Here is a 17,987-nt window from a genome sequence, read left to right as displayed (position 1 = left end):
CATTGCATCGCATTGCATCCCATCTCTTCATTATTCCATTGCATCGCATCTCTTCATTTTTCCTTTGCATCGCATCGCATCGCATCTCTTCATTATTCCATTGCATCGCATCTCTTCATTATTCCATCGCATCGCATCGCATCGCTATTCCATCGCATCGCATCTCTTCATTATTCCATCGCATCGCATCGCATCTCTTCATTATCGCATCGCATCGCATCGCATCTCTTCACTATTCCATCGCATCGCTTCGCATCGCATCATTATTCCATCGCATCGCATCTCATCTCTTCATTATTCCATCGCATCGCACAGCATCGCATCGCATCGCATCGCATCTCTTCATTATTCCATCCCATCGCATCTCTTCATTATTCCATCGCATCGCATCTCTTCATTATTCCATCGCATCGCATCTCTTCATTATTCCATCGCATCGCATCTCTTCATTATTCCATCGCATCGCATCGCATCGCATCGCATCGCATCGCTATTCCATCGCATCGCATCTCTTCATTATTCCATCGCATCGCATCTCTTCATTATCGCATCGCATCGCATCGCATCGCATCGCATCGCATCGCATCTCTTCACTATTCCATCGCATCGCTTCGCATCGCATCATTATTCCATCGCATCGCATCTCATCTCTTCATTATTCCATCGCATCGCACAGCATCGCATCGCATCGCATCGCATCGCATCGCATCGCATCTCTTCATTATTCCATCGCATCGCATCGCATCGCATCTCTTCATTATTCCATCGCATCGCATCTCTTCATTATTCCATCGCATCGCATCGCATCGCATCGCATCTCTTCATTATTCCATCACATCGCATCGCATCGCATCGCATCGCATCGCATCGCATCGCATCTCTTTTTTTATTCCACTGCATTGCTTCCACGCTTCATGGGATGATCTACTCGCTCAATCGCATCGCTCCATTTGTTCGTCGAAGCTACAGCTCCGTTGTGACCACATATATCATTGCCGATGCTGTATTACAACCCTTAATATAAAAATGACTCTTAGAGAAAACATTTTTACATTAAGGGTTACGTGTTAGCTCTTAATGTAACCTTTTTTTACACTAAGAGTAACAACTCGCAAACCTAAAAGTTATCATTTTTACATTAAGGGTTAATATCGCACCCATAGCCCCTTGCATATTTCACACACATTGGAGCAGGACAAGGTCCCAGCAAGACTAACACTTAGTCAATGAAAATATTATTATTTTTCTTTGAAAGAACCTTTCTTCTTCTGCTGTTTTTTAGACTAATCAACTTCACTACCCTATCATCAACAGAATCTCTGTAGTAGCATTTTAGACATGTAAATGTCAACATAAATAAGTGTCATAAATTTCAATACCTCTCATACTGTCATAGATGAGATATGTACTGAAGATAAGGTCTGATATAAATTTGAAAGTCGACAATTATCCTTAATGTACAAGCATGCTATGATTTAGATTGATATAGAACCATTTGTTAGGTTCTCGGGTAACAGTAACATCACCAAATGGGCAAACTATTACAGTTTCAGAGAATCTCTATCCCTTATTGACGGCCCTGAGATCATCTGATTTCCGGTATATTGCTAAGGTAGCACTGGATATAGAACATAAAAGAAATCACATCTTTGATTCTGTTACACACGCGCTCAATGCTGAAGTTACCCTTTACGGAATAGTGACAAAGCGTCCGTCCTTGATTTTAACTGGGACACAATTGTAAAGGAATGGAAAGACAAAGCACCACTGTATTGGTCCTTCTTGGAGGTATTTGTTTCCAATCCAACCCTTACAAAGAACAGACTGAAGGATGCACCATCCTTACTTGTGACTGTTGGTGCTAAGCTTTTATCTGTGTAATCAGCAGCTCAATCTGACTCAGCATCCTGACAGTGTAGTTCTGTTACACGGGGGAGCCAAAAAAATCCCTGTTTAACAGGTTCAGTGCTACACACGACTCCCTGAGCTATACAGCTGCTATAAACCAGGTTGAAAAATATGCATCAGACTGGTCTGCTGGAATCAACACCTGGAAGCAAATGTGTGAGACTGATGCTAAGCGGGAGCCGACTTGGAATGAGAGTGTATAGGATGCAAAACATGACATGGAGCATGTGCTGGAAGAGTACTATATCTTGATTCTAAGAGAAGCACTCCATGCCCACAGAAGAACTATGCAGCCAGGCTACTATTTCATAGGAGACAATGTGGATTTCTACACGAGAGTGAGGCATATGACATTTATCGACAAAAGTCTCGCGTTCTCGCGATCCCGACCTTTGAAAACGAGGTAAATATGCCCAAAACCCGAGAATGCGAGATCGCCAGATCGCGAGAAAGTCCCTTACAGTATTTCATATGTTCCAGATGCGTGCCTTAACGTTAAATGTGTTTCTATGTTTCACTCTCAAATGTTCGAAAACGGGTTCTCCGTTTTCAGCACCATCTATTCAGGCTTAAGAATTAATTAGCATTGGCTATAGTTAAATCGTGTTTGGTTGAGTGACTTGAACAAAACGATATGACAATCGCCCAAACACCCCAAAACGGGGGAAAAGTATCTAAAATCGTGGCTCTGTCCGGACCTTCAGTGGTCCAGGGTTTGAGAAAATCCAGTCTGGAGATAGAACTGAAGTCACTGGAGAAACTCTTTGAGGCAGCCATAGAACAGATGCGAACAGTCGAAACTTCTGTTGCAGAATTCTGTCCTGCATGCAGGTATGGAAAGTTACTTGTGTCAGAAACATAACCATTAAGATAGAGGCACATTTGGGAATATTTATTCAGGTTTCTGTTGTTGTTTTTGTTTGTTGTTTAACGCCGCACTCAGCAATATTCCAGCTATATTACAGCGGGCTGTAAATAATCGAGTCTGGACCAGACAATCCAGTGATTAACATAATGACCATCGATCCACACAATTGGGATCGATGACATACATCAACCAAGCCTGACCACCCGATCCCGTTAGTCGCATCTTACAACAAACATCGTCGCCTTTTACGACAAGCATGGGTTGCTGAATATTAAGAAATAATATCTAATTTATTAAGAAACTGTTCAGGAAGAAACTTTCAATATGAACTTGTTGATAGTTTAATTATGCATTGATCAGTTCAGTTCTAATTACCCATGTCCTATATATTTCAGATACAGAAATGGATATGTGATTTGCCCTGTACCAAAGGGACTTGGCAGACCATCCTTCCTCTCAGTACATCAACACGGAAACATATCTCCAAGAAACAACATCACAGTGTGGCGTCCCAAGCTACAGAAGAACTCGATGACCCGTTGTGTCAAAGCATTTGAACACAACTACAAGAATGTGTCACAGCTTGTTTGGAATATTGAACTCAACCGAATGTTTGGAGTGGACAAATTTGTCTTCTACCTTGACAGTCAGACGCAAGATGTTGTGGACATGCTCAAGGTATATGAAGCCGAAGGTATTGTGGAAGGCAGAAATTTTAGTATCAATCTTCCAGGAAGCCCAATTCAGCAGCACATAGGGAGCGTTCCTCACTGGACAGAACTTGGCACATACCACGAGTGTCTCAGATGAAGTCAGCAAAATATGTCCTATTCTCTGATATTGATGAGATCATTGTCCCAAGGAAACACAAAGATCTTGTCCATTTGGCAGACGAGTTTCTAAATAAAACCTCCGATGACAAGCCAATTACTGGTAGTCTTCTTTTCAAGAACGTATACTTTCTGCTTTTCAAAAATAAGACGTCAAAGGACTTCCCCTTAAGGAATTTGGCAGAAAAATACAACATACACCCTTTACTGTACACAAGAAGAATGAAGACAAATCATAAGGGGATTAATCCTAAAAGCCTGGTAATACCTGAAGCAGTTGAAGAGATGTTCATTCACTACGTACAGGTGTACAAGCCAGGCTATAAGACTCTGGTGGTTGATGAGGACGTGGCCCACCTGCAACATTACAGAATTTTTAAGACTTCGTACATGGAAGAACCCGAGTCAGATGACTTCTACATGCATGGATTCACTCAACAACTTGTTACAGCAGTAACGAACAGATGCAATGGTCGAGTTTGCTAAAGATGTAGGACAGTGTATATTGGTTTGTGTATGACAGATTATTTCAATTGACTGTGTCTGAGAAAAGTTTCAGAGACCAGAGCATTACCTACATGCAAGGAACAGACCCGTTACCGTGTTAACCACAATGGTGCGTGTTCTGTGGTTTCTTGTTGTTTGCAATGTTGGCAGGTTCCTGATGCGTGTTTTTAAAATTATTTTGAGGTGGTTATTTAGGTTGGTATGTCCTGTTTGGAGTTTAGTGATTACTCTGTCGATTTTTTGGGACGGATGTAGAATTTTTGGTTTGGTTAGCGTTTTTGTTAGAACCTTTTTGATTTGGCTATTTGAGTTAAGATATAAGTTAAGCCATTTTTTGGTGATTTTTTGTTTGTTGACACTTTTAATTTCTGATTTGGAGATGGGTAGGTTTAAGCTTATTTCTGGGATTTTAAGGGATAGTTTAGCTGCTTTATCGGCGTTTTCATCGCCGTATATTCCTTCGTGGGTGGGGATCCAAATGAATCCTATTTGTTTGCCTGCCTTAGTTAAATCGTTTGAGCTTTTTAGTATTTGATTTATTAGTTCAGGGCGGTTTTTGGTGTTTTTATTTTGGAGGGCTTGTAGTCGGTAAGTATTAGGATTTTTTGTTCTTTTTTAGATTGTTGATTATGAAGGGCTGAGGCCATGCCCATTAGTTCGGCAGTGAATATTGATTGATTGTTTGGGAGTCGGTAGGATTGTGTGGCTTTAGTTGGTTGTGTGATGTGGACTCCGAAACCTGTGTTTTTGGAGATCGGATCTGAGGATCCGTCTGTGTAAATGTGACACCAATTTGGCCAATTTTCATGTATGTATGCTAGTGCGGTGATTTTTGCTATGTTTGGGTCGGTTTGTTTATTTATTGTGCTAGCTAGTGTTATGTCTATTTTGGGTGTTTTAAGTTTTGGGGTGAAGATATTTGATTTTTTACAGTTTTGTTTAAGATTGTTTATTTGGTGTTCATTTAAGTAATTGGTTATTCTTTGGGATATTGGAGTAAGTAGAGGGTGTTTTCGAGCTGGGGCTTGGTTTTGGGGGCTGATATTTTTGTTTATTAGGTTTTGGATTAGGGGGTTGGATTGAGACGCGGCCCAGAAATTTAGGGTTAATTGTTCCCTACGTAGATTTAGTGGCATTTCTCCTGTTAAGGCCTGGAGTGAAGTGTAGGAGGTGCCATGTTGAATGCGTGTTATTAGTTTTAGAGCCTGATATTGGATTGAATCTAGTTTTTTGCTTAGGGATTGGTTTAGGGTGTCGTATATCGCACATCCGTAGTCTATTTTAGATCTAATTAGTGATATATAGCGTGAGAGGAGGGTGTCTTTGGAGGGCCCCCAGTTTGAGCCAGTTAGGCATCTTAGCGTATTTAGATCTTTGCTACATTTAGTTATTAGATTATTTATGTGAGCGTCCCAGGACGGTTTGTTGTTTAGCTGGAGTTTTGGGGAGGTGGGTTTCATGTTTTTGTGTTTAAATACTATTCCTGTAGTTTTTTCCGAGTTAAGGGAAAAGCCCTATTTGTCAGCCCATTGCTGTATTTTGTTTAGAGATTTTTGAAGTAGGTTTTGGGCCATTTTAATGCTTTTTGTGCGGATCCAGAGGGCTCTATCATCCGCGAATTTAGATGTGTTTATTTTAGGGGATAGGCCCTCGAATAGATCATTTATCATTATATTGAACAGTGTGAGGCGGTTATTTTAGGATTGTTTAGGTAGTCCTGGTTGTAGTTTATTATTTGACCTTTGAGTCCTATTTTTTGTGGTTTTCGTATTAGCCCGTCGTGCCATACCATGTCGAAAGCTTTGGAGAAGTCTAAGAAGATGCCTGTAGTATATTGTTTGCTGAGTTGTCCTGTTTTAATGTCCTGCTCTTACTTACTTATATTGGAGATTCAACGTGCGCTTTCCGACTGCAAGCGTATGTCGCACACGGTGTCCTGCTCTAAACGGGCGAGGTTATCTAAGGTTGAGCGGCCAGGAGTGAAACCACTTTGATCTGGGTTTATGATGTTATTTTAAGTAGGGAATGTTGTAGTCTGTTTTTAGCCATAGATTCCATTACTTTACGTAAGTTTGAAGTTAAGGAAATTGGTCTATAGGAGTTAGCCTGATTAGCTGGTTTATTAGGTTTAGGGATTGGTATGACTAAGGGCTATTTCCAGGGAGTAGGTACTTGTCCGTTTTGATAGATGAGATTGTATAGTTTAAGTAGTACTTGGAGTAGTTTAGGGTGTTTTTTGGTCAATCTTATCGTACCTCGTGTGTTGGTTGTTATTTGGGAGTACTAGGTCGTTTGTTTCTATCCATTCGGATATTAGTTTGCCATGATTATCTATTTTATCATTTATGCTCCAGGTGAGCGTTAAAGTCTCCTAGGAATATAGTGGATTTGTTGCTTTTTTGGAGTAGCTTATTTAAATCCTCAGGTTGGACTTTTTGTTCTACCCAGTGGTATATATTAATTATGTTTATATTTTTTTTATTTAATGTGATTTGAATGCCGTTAGCTTCTATGTTTGGCGTGTCTATCTTTATTTCTTCGTAGTTTATATCTTCCCTGATATATATAATCAGTCCTCCTGCGGCTCTACCTCCACAGACGCCATATTTATCGAATGGGATTACATGTGCAATAAACAAGCTCGTCTCAAACGTAACTCAGTGTCACTTGGTTAATTGTCTTCTCACGAATCAAAGGATTACCAATAGCGGAAGTATATTGTCCGGGTAAGTGAGACAATTTTGTGTGCATTTCAGTGTTTTGTGTATGAAAATGACCATCCGGTTCCGGAAACTGAATTTCCGTATATACGGGTAAATTTATATAGTAATTATTTCGTTTTGAATGAAAATCGTCCGCGAACCGAGGTTTCCAGATATCTGAAGTCCGTATAAGCGGGGCATGACTGTACCACCTTATAGTTAGTTAATGAGATACATATGTCCTACTGGTTAATGAATGTGAGTGTGATATGTACAATACAACATTCGCCTTTAACTAATTTTGATCTTATTTTTCCGAAAAAGAAATCTTTCAGTGATACAAACATTCATTATTTGTAACCAAGTCATTGCATAAGGCATCTTTCAACTAGTGTCCTTGACCATTGTCCTCCTAATGGTATGTGACATGGAATTATTTATTTCATTATTATTTAATTATAAATAATAATGTTGTTTTAGGACATTGTTTTGGTTTATATTTAATAAAACCCAGGATATTATTTTTTGTGATTTCTTGATAACACTTGAACGATAAAATTGTGATAACTATTTATACTAAGTTCTCGCCTACTGGTGCAACAGACCATGATGAAATCTTTTAATGTCATCATCGAAGCAATCAGTGTTGCGGCCTAGCCAACGCCCATAACATCCGATTTCAAACTACCGTATTTCCTGTATTTGACGCTATGCCGTCTATCAATGTCGCGAGAGTGTTTGACTCGGCATGCATTAGAAACCTGGCTGGTATTAGAGACCCATCGTGCATTAGAGGAAATATTGAAACGTTTAACAGTTCATATGGGGGTAATCGATCGGCAGCAATTCTTTTTATGAATCGATATGTAGGCTATCCATGTACTCATACTCACGTTTTTTTGGTAAAAAGTCTAAATTTATTTGAAAGGGGTTTGCGTAGCAAAAAGGAAACTTCTATTTAACCAATCAAAATCAAGCATTCATCAATGCCATGGTAGAACACCAAGTAATAGAACAAATGATAAGTGTTGGCGACAAACATCAAATGCAAGATCGTATATATTCATTTCCGGTGGCGCTGCACTCAGGAGCGGTCGGTAAAAAATAGCTTTCCCGCAATCCGGTGAAATCCTAAGAAAATATCCGATAATAAGAACGGAAATATAACTAAACAGAATACAGAAGCTCAATCGTGACCAGAGTGAGTATTTAAGTTATATCCATGCTTGTCAGCTTAATGTGGGAGGAAAATCCGAAGTGATGCAGGTCTCAGACGTTTAGCACTTCGGTGAAACCCACGAGCACGGGTATAGTGCTGACAAACCAAGAAACATAATCGGGGCGAACCGGGTTTCGAACCCACAATCGTAGGTTTCTGGCGTGCAACTCTGCACATCGAATCGCGGCGCCTTAGACGACTGGGCCACCCGTGCCCCCTATTGTGACCAGAGCAAGGGCCAGTGCAGAAAATACGGAGAAAACATCGACCCCAGCAAGCCCGGCCACCATGACGTACGACGTGACTGTGAGTAGTGTTGACATGAAGAATTTCATTAAAGATGTTTTGAAAGCTCAAACAGAAGAAATAATGGGCGAAATGAACATTATTAAACATGAAATTAAGGGGCTTGACAACAAAACCGGTGAAATTCTTGAGACGGTTGACTTAAACGCCAAACAAATTAAATAAAATAAAACTGAAATTAAAAAAGTTGAAAATCAAACTCTCACAAATGAAGAAGGAATTTGAATACAAACTACTGGTACAAGAGATGTATTCGCTAAAAAACAACTTGCTTATTTACGGTTTAGCAGCGAAAAAGATGCGGAGCAGGCAACTAAAGAGGTCTTAGCGTTTATTGGGGTCAGCGAGGCTGACAAAATCCTGTTCGCTAACGTGCATCGAATTCCTTGAACAAGTACCGATCCGAATAAGTTTAGACCCGATATGCCGAAACCGATTGTCATCAAATTTGTTATTGCATCTGATAGGCAAAGGGTGTACACAGCTGCGCTGGAAAATGGTCAAGTGTTGGATAATAAAGGCCAGTAGTCACACAGACCTGTCAGTCATCATTAAAAAGCAAAAATGGCAAATCAACCAATCAATCTTTATTCAAGTGCCCCAGGCAGAGATGTTGCACACAATTTAAACTATTATATACGTAGTAGATAGTAGTTCTGTATATATTAATCATGTTTTATTTATTAGGTTTTAATTTACTTATGTATGTTGTCAATAATGTTATTTTGTATATTTCAGATATTGCAGTAATTAACAATAATTTATTGTATTTCTCATTTTAGGCTGCATACTTAAGTAGTTGTAAGCCAAGTATCAGCATTAAAGCCCTATTTTAATGTCATGTTTTACTAAGTGGGTCAGTCAACTTCTTGGTGGGCAATCAGAGTGTAGTAAGCCCAAGCGTCCTCTGGATTGGCTAGTTTTATATATCTGTGTCCCACTTTTAAACCCCTGGGTTTTCACCCTGCACTCTGCATTAACACTTTACTGTGCACTGGACTGAGAGAAAGAATAATACTTATAGACAGGTTATCACGAGGGATTTATCTTATTTACGAGGGATTGTGACCACCCAAATACAACCCAGTGGGATTCACCGGGTGTCGGTTTATCACCACAGAAAATAAATTAATCATACCTCACACCCTAGCCTGTGTCATTATGTTTGTGGGATACATATGCACATATCATGGCGACAACAATTGAGCGCCCAGTGAGGATCTGTTGACGACTGATGTTGGGTTGAGTGACAATTCCAGTGATCATCCAAGTGATCCATGCATACCCATGTGAATATGTGTTAACTATGCACCCAATTTTGTCAAGTTTATTCAGGGACTACAACGATCTTAGCTACTTAAGATTGGTCCGGACCAATTGTAAGTTTCGATTGTAGCTTACAATGATCTTAGCCTACAATCACTTTGTGCAAGTGAATGACGATTGTAGCCGAAGCCTAAGATCGCGATCTTAAGGATTTACAATAATTGTAGCGCTAAGATCGCTTTGTGCAAGTGGGCCCAGGCCCAAGTCTGCAACTGTGAAGATGACCTCGACAACCGAGACTGCCATAGAAAGAGACCTTTGGGAACTAAAGGACATGATGAAACAATTAAAAGCAGAAATTTCAGAGATGAAAGAACAACAGACACAAATGTCTGCTTAGGTATATTAGGGTCAGTCATTTATACATCCCAATCCACCAAGCTATGAGGACAGGCAACACCAGAATGGTTCATGGAGACGAAGAGGCAGAGATTCCAGACGTGGACATAGTAGAGAGAGTGGACGAACGATTACTTGGAGGGGGGCAGAGTCAGGGGATGCCCCACAGGGTGCAGCTGCGCCACAGTATCAGCCCCCCAGCCTACAGCAGTCTCAGCCGACAGGTGGACGTACCACGTCACAGTGGAATAACAGACAACCTCAAGGAAACACACCTATTTGCTACAGATGTGGATATCCAGGCCATTTAGCCTATGGTTGTCGTGTCTTATTGGATCATTAGAGGCGCCCTTTCAACTTGCCCGGGCCTATGGGGAGGGGCTACTTTTAGGCAATTCTCAAAGCCCCAAACACCGGCAACTGCCTCAAGGAGAAGTAGGAACTTCTAATGAAGTTGAAGTTTACATTGAGGACATTCCAGTTTGCGCCTTTCTTGATACTTGAGCTACTTCAGTACACGAATATATTTTTTTCTCACAGTGGAGTACAATGGACATACAAGTAAAAAGTGATATTCATCCTCTATATCTTGCTCATTACACATTTTACATAGTCTTTCTGCCCTTGGTGCTTTTGTGTATCTCCCACTCTCGATGCATAAATCATGAGATGAACATCGAAATCTTGCCAATGAATTGCGGTATTTCTATATATTTACATAAAACAGATACTGTTCAGTGTATATATTTGTTTTCCAAATTCTGTAATACAAACATTTATTCGATAATGTCAACGAAAATGACCACGATTGTAGATAAATATCTTTTAACCTCAGTAGTGAGTGAGTGAGTGAGTGAGTGAGTGAGTGAGTTTAAATTTAACGCCACATAATACTGGTACTCTGTCTCGATTGTCTGACGAAAAGTGAAAACGATTGGGGAACATTAGATAAATGGTTCATTGAAAAACACTGATGACACCAGGTGGTCGCAAAAAGGGTAAGCATGCCCTGTCCTGCCGGTAGGAACCGCCAGTCCCTTAATTTGCATAAAAGGTAAGTAGTTGTTGCCTGTTTCCTCGCAGCTATACTCCTGCCATACAACAAACCAGTGACATGCTAACAAGAGTTTGACAGAATTGTTACAACCCTTAATGTAATTACCACTCTTTATGTAAAATATTTTACATTAAGGTTTGCGGGCTAATCCTTGTTACAACTCTTAATGTAAAACTTACTCTTAAAGTTTTGGTTTGGTTTGGTTTGGTTTGGTTTGGTTTGGTTTGTTGTTTTACGCCACACTCGGCAATATTCAAGCCAAATCACGGCGGTCTGTAAATAATCGAGTCTTGAACAGACAATCCAGTGGTAGATATCATGAGCATCGATCCATGCAATTGGGATCGATGACATGCACTCTTAAAGTAAACATGTTTGCATTAAAGGTTGAAGTGACAAATATTATTATTTTTTTCGTTTAGGGTTATCACAATGAAATAATACTTATGGGACATTCATGAAACGTTGCCGATTTATTTGATCGTTACTTTGTCTAGATGTCCAAATGACTAATCATTTTGGATTCCCTCTCTACAACGACCACCTGGTTGCTATGTGTAGGTTTTATGACCCTTTTATCCGATTTCTATCACACTTACTGTAGTACAAAGGGTATCCTATGGTGCTGTACAAGGTAACCCAATTTCCGTTACTATCCTAATACCAAAGCCACGGAAAGGAGGACTCTGGTTGATTGAAATGTTGTAATTGTCCGATTTCGTTCAACATGTATATGTGTTATGGAAACCCTACCACAATGACCACACGCATAAACCTCTAACTTCGGCGGATGCGACTTGTCGGTGGAGTCATTTTGAAGCAGAACAAACCAAGATGGTAGTGGGTAGGGCTGGGACGAGTCCAAATTTACTACACGGGTACCCACCCCCATATTACCGAACCCTACCCGGGTACCCAGTGTAGGTCTCAAGAGATAGGTAAAACATATCCGATTGGGAACCGTTTGACCGTACTCCTGTCAAAATAAATTTAGATACAGGTATAATCCGATCTGGTCATGCATACACTGACTTTGACTGATGTTTTATCATTATAAAAAACATATAAAGTCAGAAAGAATGTGTGCATAGTCGGAAAGAAATGTGATAGATAGTTTTGCCATTAAACAATATAATCACGTGACTAACAACGGGTCCGGGTAGTACTGTAGGTACCCGGGTCCTACTCAGTACCCACCCGACCGGGTACCCGAGATACCCGTCCCAGCCATAGTGGTGGGTTGTTAGAATGTAATGGAAATGAAGGCATACCATACAGTGTTCGTAGCTACGCCTACGTACATATCTGAAAGAAATCGATGTAATAGTTTAGAAATTGTCCAGACAAATTGAAATGACGAAGTAATAAAGGGCAATGACTCTACCGAAATGAAAAAAAGTAATTGCAATGTGCCCAACTACATGTTGAAGTGGACACGTCTACAATTTCTAATTGTAATCAGTCAATTAGTTCAGAAGGAATTGTCCGGAAAGTTATTTTCTGTGGACAGACCGACACATAAGCGGACACGCTGAGATCATTTTAAGTACCGTTCGTTGCAGGGGTACAGTATACTAACAATCTAATGAAATGATGTTCACGAGGATTTTCAAAACGACTTCATAAGTATATATTTACTGATTCAGATGTTTGCGAAATGTTAATTACAAAATGCGACTGTGAGACCACCTTGGATTACTGGATGGGGTTATTTTACTGGACCTTGTGCTGATCACCCACACCTAGATTCATAGATTCACCTAGAGCGCCTATAAGAATGGGAAAATAAATAGGATTAATTATCTTAATTTAGAACAATCAGAGAGCCTTGTGTGCAAACCTATATCTAAATATCTTTGAACGAAATCGAACATCTAAATCTCGGCAAAGCAGATGCCTCGGGTTACATTACATTGCCTATTCGGTCCTAAAATACATTGTGCCCACATAACAAATTTGAACGAAACCTCTAAATATCGATCAATCAGCTCTGCAGATGTTGCTTTCCGTTGCCATGGAAGCAAGGTAGTAACGTTAATAAAGTCATATTGTATAGTGTCCCTTGGTAAACCTTTGTACCACGATTGAATAAAATCGGATAAATGACATGTAAGTAATGAGCACTTAAAAGAAAACCTGTTAATAAGGACCAGGTTGTCGTTGTTGAGACTTGTCGTAAGAGGCGACTAACGGGATCGGGTGGTCAGGCTCACTGACTTGGTTGATGCATGTCATTGATCCCAATTGCGTGAATCGATGCTCATGATGTCAATTACTGGATTGTCTGGTCCAGAGTTAAACAACAAACCAACCAACGTTGCTGAGAGGTTGTTGGAACATGAAAGGTGCAGTGCAGAACACAAGTTCCATGGCTCTACTTTGTGTAGTTTCTGAGAAAACGTTTGCATTATGGGGTTATAAATCACAGCATGAGCAATGACACATGGGATCACAACGGAGCGGTGGATACGACGAACAAATGGAGTAGAGTGATAATTTTGTGTTATTTCATTCTGTTATTGACATTTTGGTCGAGATTTTTCATGATTATATTGGAAACGTATTTGCTCTGGGACATGTTACGACATTAGATGACACCAACATTAAAGTTGCTGATATTCTCAGTTGGTATGGTATTTGGAATGAGTGAATGTAGGTTGGTATGAGATATACTCTAGATACAAGCTACAATTTAAGGTATTGGTTAAAACATAGTGGGGTGCCCTGAAACCACTTTGGTTGAATGAAGTTCACATATTTCAACTGACTGGTGGGTTTACTGTACAACACGACGACGTGATGTCACGAAGTTTTCTTATATCTTACATAACTGTTATGTAACTGTTGCCAAGGAAAATGCTCCTTGACCTCCATTTCCACCACAATCGCATAGAAATTAAAGCCCCTCATTCATATTTCAATTTCCGTCCTATCACATCACATTTCGCAAGACCAAATGTAAGAGTTCACTGCGAAGATCACCAACTTCTCCGGCTACAGCTACCTCACTAGCAGGAAACAGCAGATCGCTTTCTGGAATCATGGTGCTGAAGCCACATACTGTCAAAGTGGGAATGCCCAGAGCTGCCCATGGTCGGATATATTGAGCCTCGGGAGTATCTGAATCTTCTGGCCTGTCTGTTTAATGGAACCGATCAGCTGCAACACTATTAAAGCATTGAAGACATTTAAAAGTAATGACATATATTCAAGAAGGGTGACACGCTGAGTCGACTGGTTGGCTGTGTTCATAGGTGGTGAGCAGGCCCAGTCATCTAAGGCGCCGCGATTCGCTGTGCAGAGTTGCAAAACCTATGATTGTGGGTTCGACTCCCGGTTCGCCCCGATTATGTTTCTAGGTTTGTCAGCACTATACCCGTGCTCGTGGGTTTCACTGATGTGGTAAACGTCTGAGACCTGCATCACTTCGGGCTTTCCTTCCTCATTTAGATGATTTAAATTGTTAAACGCGGCGTTAAACCCATTCACTTATGGGTGTTGACACAAAGTGGCAACTGCCTGACTGTCTTCATTGGGGTGACACAGTTGTCTTACACTAGTTGCCTGTTGCAAGCGGTCCCTTATTTTGAGTGGCAGTTTAAAACCGATATCTTAATGCCACCGCTCTGACGAGAGTTTTTGACCTCGGGCGTCCAGAGTGGCGTCGATCATCAACGTTATCTGTTTGTTGTTTATCAAATGTTATGTGATAAGACGAGTGAACCATTAAACAAATTATCCACGACATGGGAATCAAAATTGGGGACTACCGCTATCAAAGAACACCCCCTTATGTTCTAAATGTAATAACCAAGGCAGCATTGACAATAAAACTAGGAACTTTCAGCATACCATATCACATCGCATTACAGCAACACAATCGTTTTTATACAAAATAGGAATATCTACAGACATTAAATGTTACTTCTGCAATGTCGAGCATCTCTTCTATGATAGCCATAAAGTTAGAAATTTGATTCATAAATTTCAAACTTGGAATGAAACACAAATAGATACTAGAGAAGAAATGACAAAACAGTCCTTTCTACTTGGAGACCCTGCCAAAGCTTTCTACTTAATCACTTACGTATACATGCATCCTTACATATAAGGAAACGCACTTAAATATCATTCAGCTGCAGACAATGATAAAACAAACTTCACCCCTCCTATCTACTTCCTCATCTGTCTTACCTATCTTTATCTTTTTTTTATACTGTACAATGTCGACTGCTTCTATTTCAAATGATTGAAAATGTCCTACCACCCCCTGGTCACATGGGAATGTAGCGGCTATATGCATATCATGGGTACGTCACGCAAATGAAGTTTTTTTTTTAAAGTATCAGGTATATAATCTGCTGATGACAGATTGAGAAACGTGTAGCGTTTGGGCAACCACATTCAGACGTGTGCCCACCTGCAACATGCCTATGACACGTAAATGTTCAGCACGTTTCAAACGCCGCATTATCAGTGTTTAAATGTGTTTCATAAAGTGTCTTTCAGTGTTTGATACGTCTACAATATACGTCTACTCACAACCGAGTCGACCCGTGAAGATCCGGGATAGAAACCATGCTTGCCATAGAAGCGACTATGCTTGTCGTGAAAGGCGACTAACGGGATCGGGTGGTCAGGCTCGCTGACTTGGTTGATGCATGCCATCGTATCCCAATTGTGTGGAACGATGCTCATGATGTCAATCACTGGATTGTCTGGCCCAGACTCGATTATTTACAGACCGCCGTCATATAGCTGGAATATTGCGAAGTGCGGCGTTAAACAAACAAACAAACACAACCGAGTCTGAGTGACAATGGTAAATGTGGTATACCAACCCGTGCACGTGCTGTCCAAGGTCATGTGCTTCAAGACTGTCACAGTGTTGTGTTTGGAGCTTGATTTCTTCAGAAATGTCCTTAAGGAAATGTTCTTGTGTTCTAACTTTCATTGCTAGACATTGGTGTCCTTTTTTGCACACTATATTATAACCCAGATTTTCATAACCTGTAAGTGACTACAGAGATACCCTTTCATAATCATCATGTACCCTTGAGTTTTGTGTGCTAGATTTTACGCCAACAACTATTTACATGTATATTCATGTACCTTTCAATAACATCCAAATGTCCCAGGTCTCACGGGCTTATATCGCCGTCAAATGAATTATTATTTAAAAAAACCCATCATATGTAATATTGTCAAAAACTCTGAAGATTTGTTATATGCCTAATAGTTGTTTTCCTTAATGAAATTTCCGTGTATTATTTGACCAAGTTAATATTCTTGTAAAGAATAACATCTACTTATTAATAACAAGAAACAACTTCTTCGGGTTTTAAAATGTCATTTTGTCTTTGTCAAGTAATCAACGTTTAAAAAAATAATAGAACTTTGTTTTATCCATGTGTACAGTCTTAGTATAGATTTGAGTACAGTGATTTATGCTGTACTGAACTGATGCAAACTGAGCAAACAGAGATGACAGTGGCAGCGTAATAATGAGGGAAGTAATTTCCGTTTAATGTCTTCATATTGGACACGTGTCCACTGTTGTCATGTGTCATTTTTGCAATATGTCATTACTTATCAAGTGTTTGGGTGTGCAAACAATGTGTAACTGCGTTTTAGGAGTTTATATGCATTTGACACTGTACAATAAACTTAACTGTTGTTAACTGATGTATTGTTTCACAATACGAATGTGAAATTCTTCTAGATCATAACAGCACATTGTATTCGCCTAACTTGTAGGATTCGGTGATAATTACACGTTTCTAATTCGTTCACTTGATCAGTCGTATTGCCATTGAATAAGAAAAACACATTTTGTGGCTAGGATGGAATAATTTGTTATGAAGGCACAATTGAGCAACGCTTAGATGTAGGGTGCCTGCTATTGCAGACTATAGGCTTATGAGTGCGTTTATCTAACTTACTTCCCGCTCTCTTATTATGAAAGAAGTACAGTATGATCCTACATATCCGCTTTCCTTTATTTCACAAATGGCGACTGAGCAATATCGACATATCGCAATATCGCTATGTCGGTTTATCACCATTTCGCCGTATCGCGTTACCATATCGCCCTGTCGTTGCGAGTTATCGCTATTTCGTTTTTGGCTGTATCGCAACATCGCTATATCGTGTCGCGATATCGCAATGTCGTGTCGTACTATCACTTTTGTCGCCATTTTGCGTGGGTTTTTCAGAGCGATATGGCGATGACCCTTATCAGCCACCATAAAAAAAGGAAAACATAACAAGATGGACGTGAATGCAAGGACTGGGACTAGGTATTGTCATCAGTATATTCATAGAGAGTCAAATATATCGTTAATACAAATATTAACTGAAATTAGACTAAAGTTTAGGTCAAAACTAACATTCTATCTTATAAATTGTTTGATAGGCATTACTTAGAAGTTGACGGATGACAAGGTAAACACAATTTAATGGATTACAACTTCTTTAATACTGTAAAAATCGATGTTTCGGAAAAGATCCTAATACCGTTGTCAAGCAAGACTGAATGAGGGATATAGTACAGAATATATATAGTAGGTGGAGGATTAACAGTAGAGGATTAACAGTAATAACAATTGCTGACATGAGTGGGATAACATAGGTAGCCTTGAAATAGCCTTGATCTCTGTTGATTGATGGCTTGTGGCGGCGAATGTGGACTGCCTCTGTTAGTTTTCTTTTAGTGAAATCATGGAGGTTGTTGGAGAGGATTTGGTCGTTGTCCCAGTTGATGTTGTGATTAGGACAGTTGCTTATATGGTCCGAGATGGCTGATTTACTGTCGGATTTAATGGTGGAGGTTTTGTGCTCTTTCAATCTGGCCCACCCACACCGACCAGTATATCCACTTCACGTCCAACCACCCCCTTAGAACCAAGACTGGCATCATATCCAC

The sequence above is a fragment of the Haliotis rufescens genome, unplaced genomic scaffold (assembly GCF_023055435.1).
Source record: "Haliotis rufescens isolate VD_foot unplaced genomic scaffold, xgHalRufe1.0.p SCAF_2, whole genome shotgun sequence".
Lineage (NCBI taxonomy): Eukaryota > Metazoa > Mollusca > Gastropoda > Lepetellida > Haliotidae > Haliotis > Haliotis rufescens.
This window is presented reverse-complemented; position numbering follows the sequence as displayed.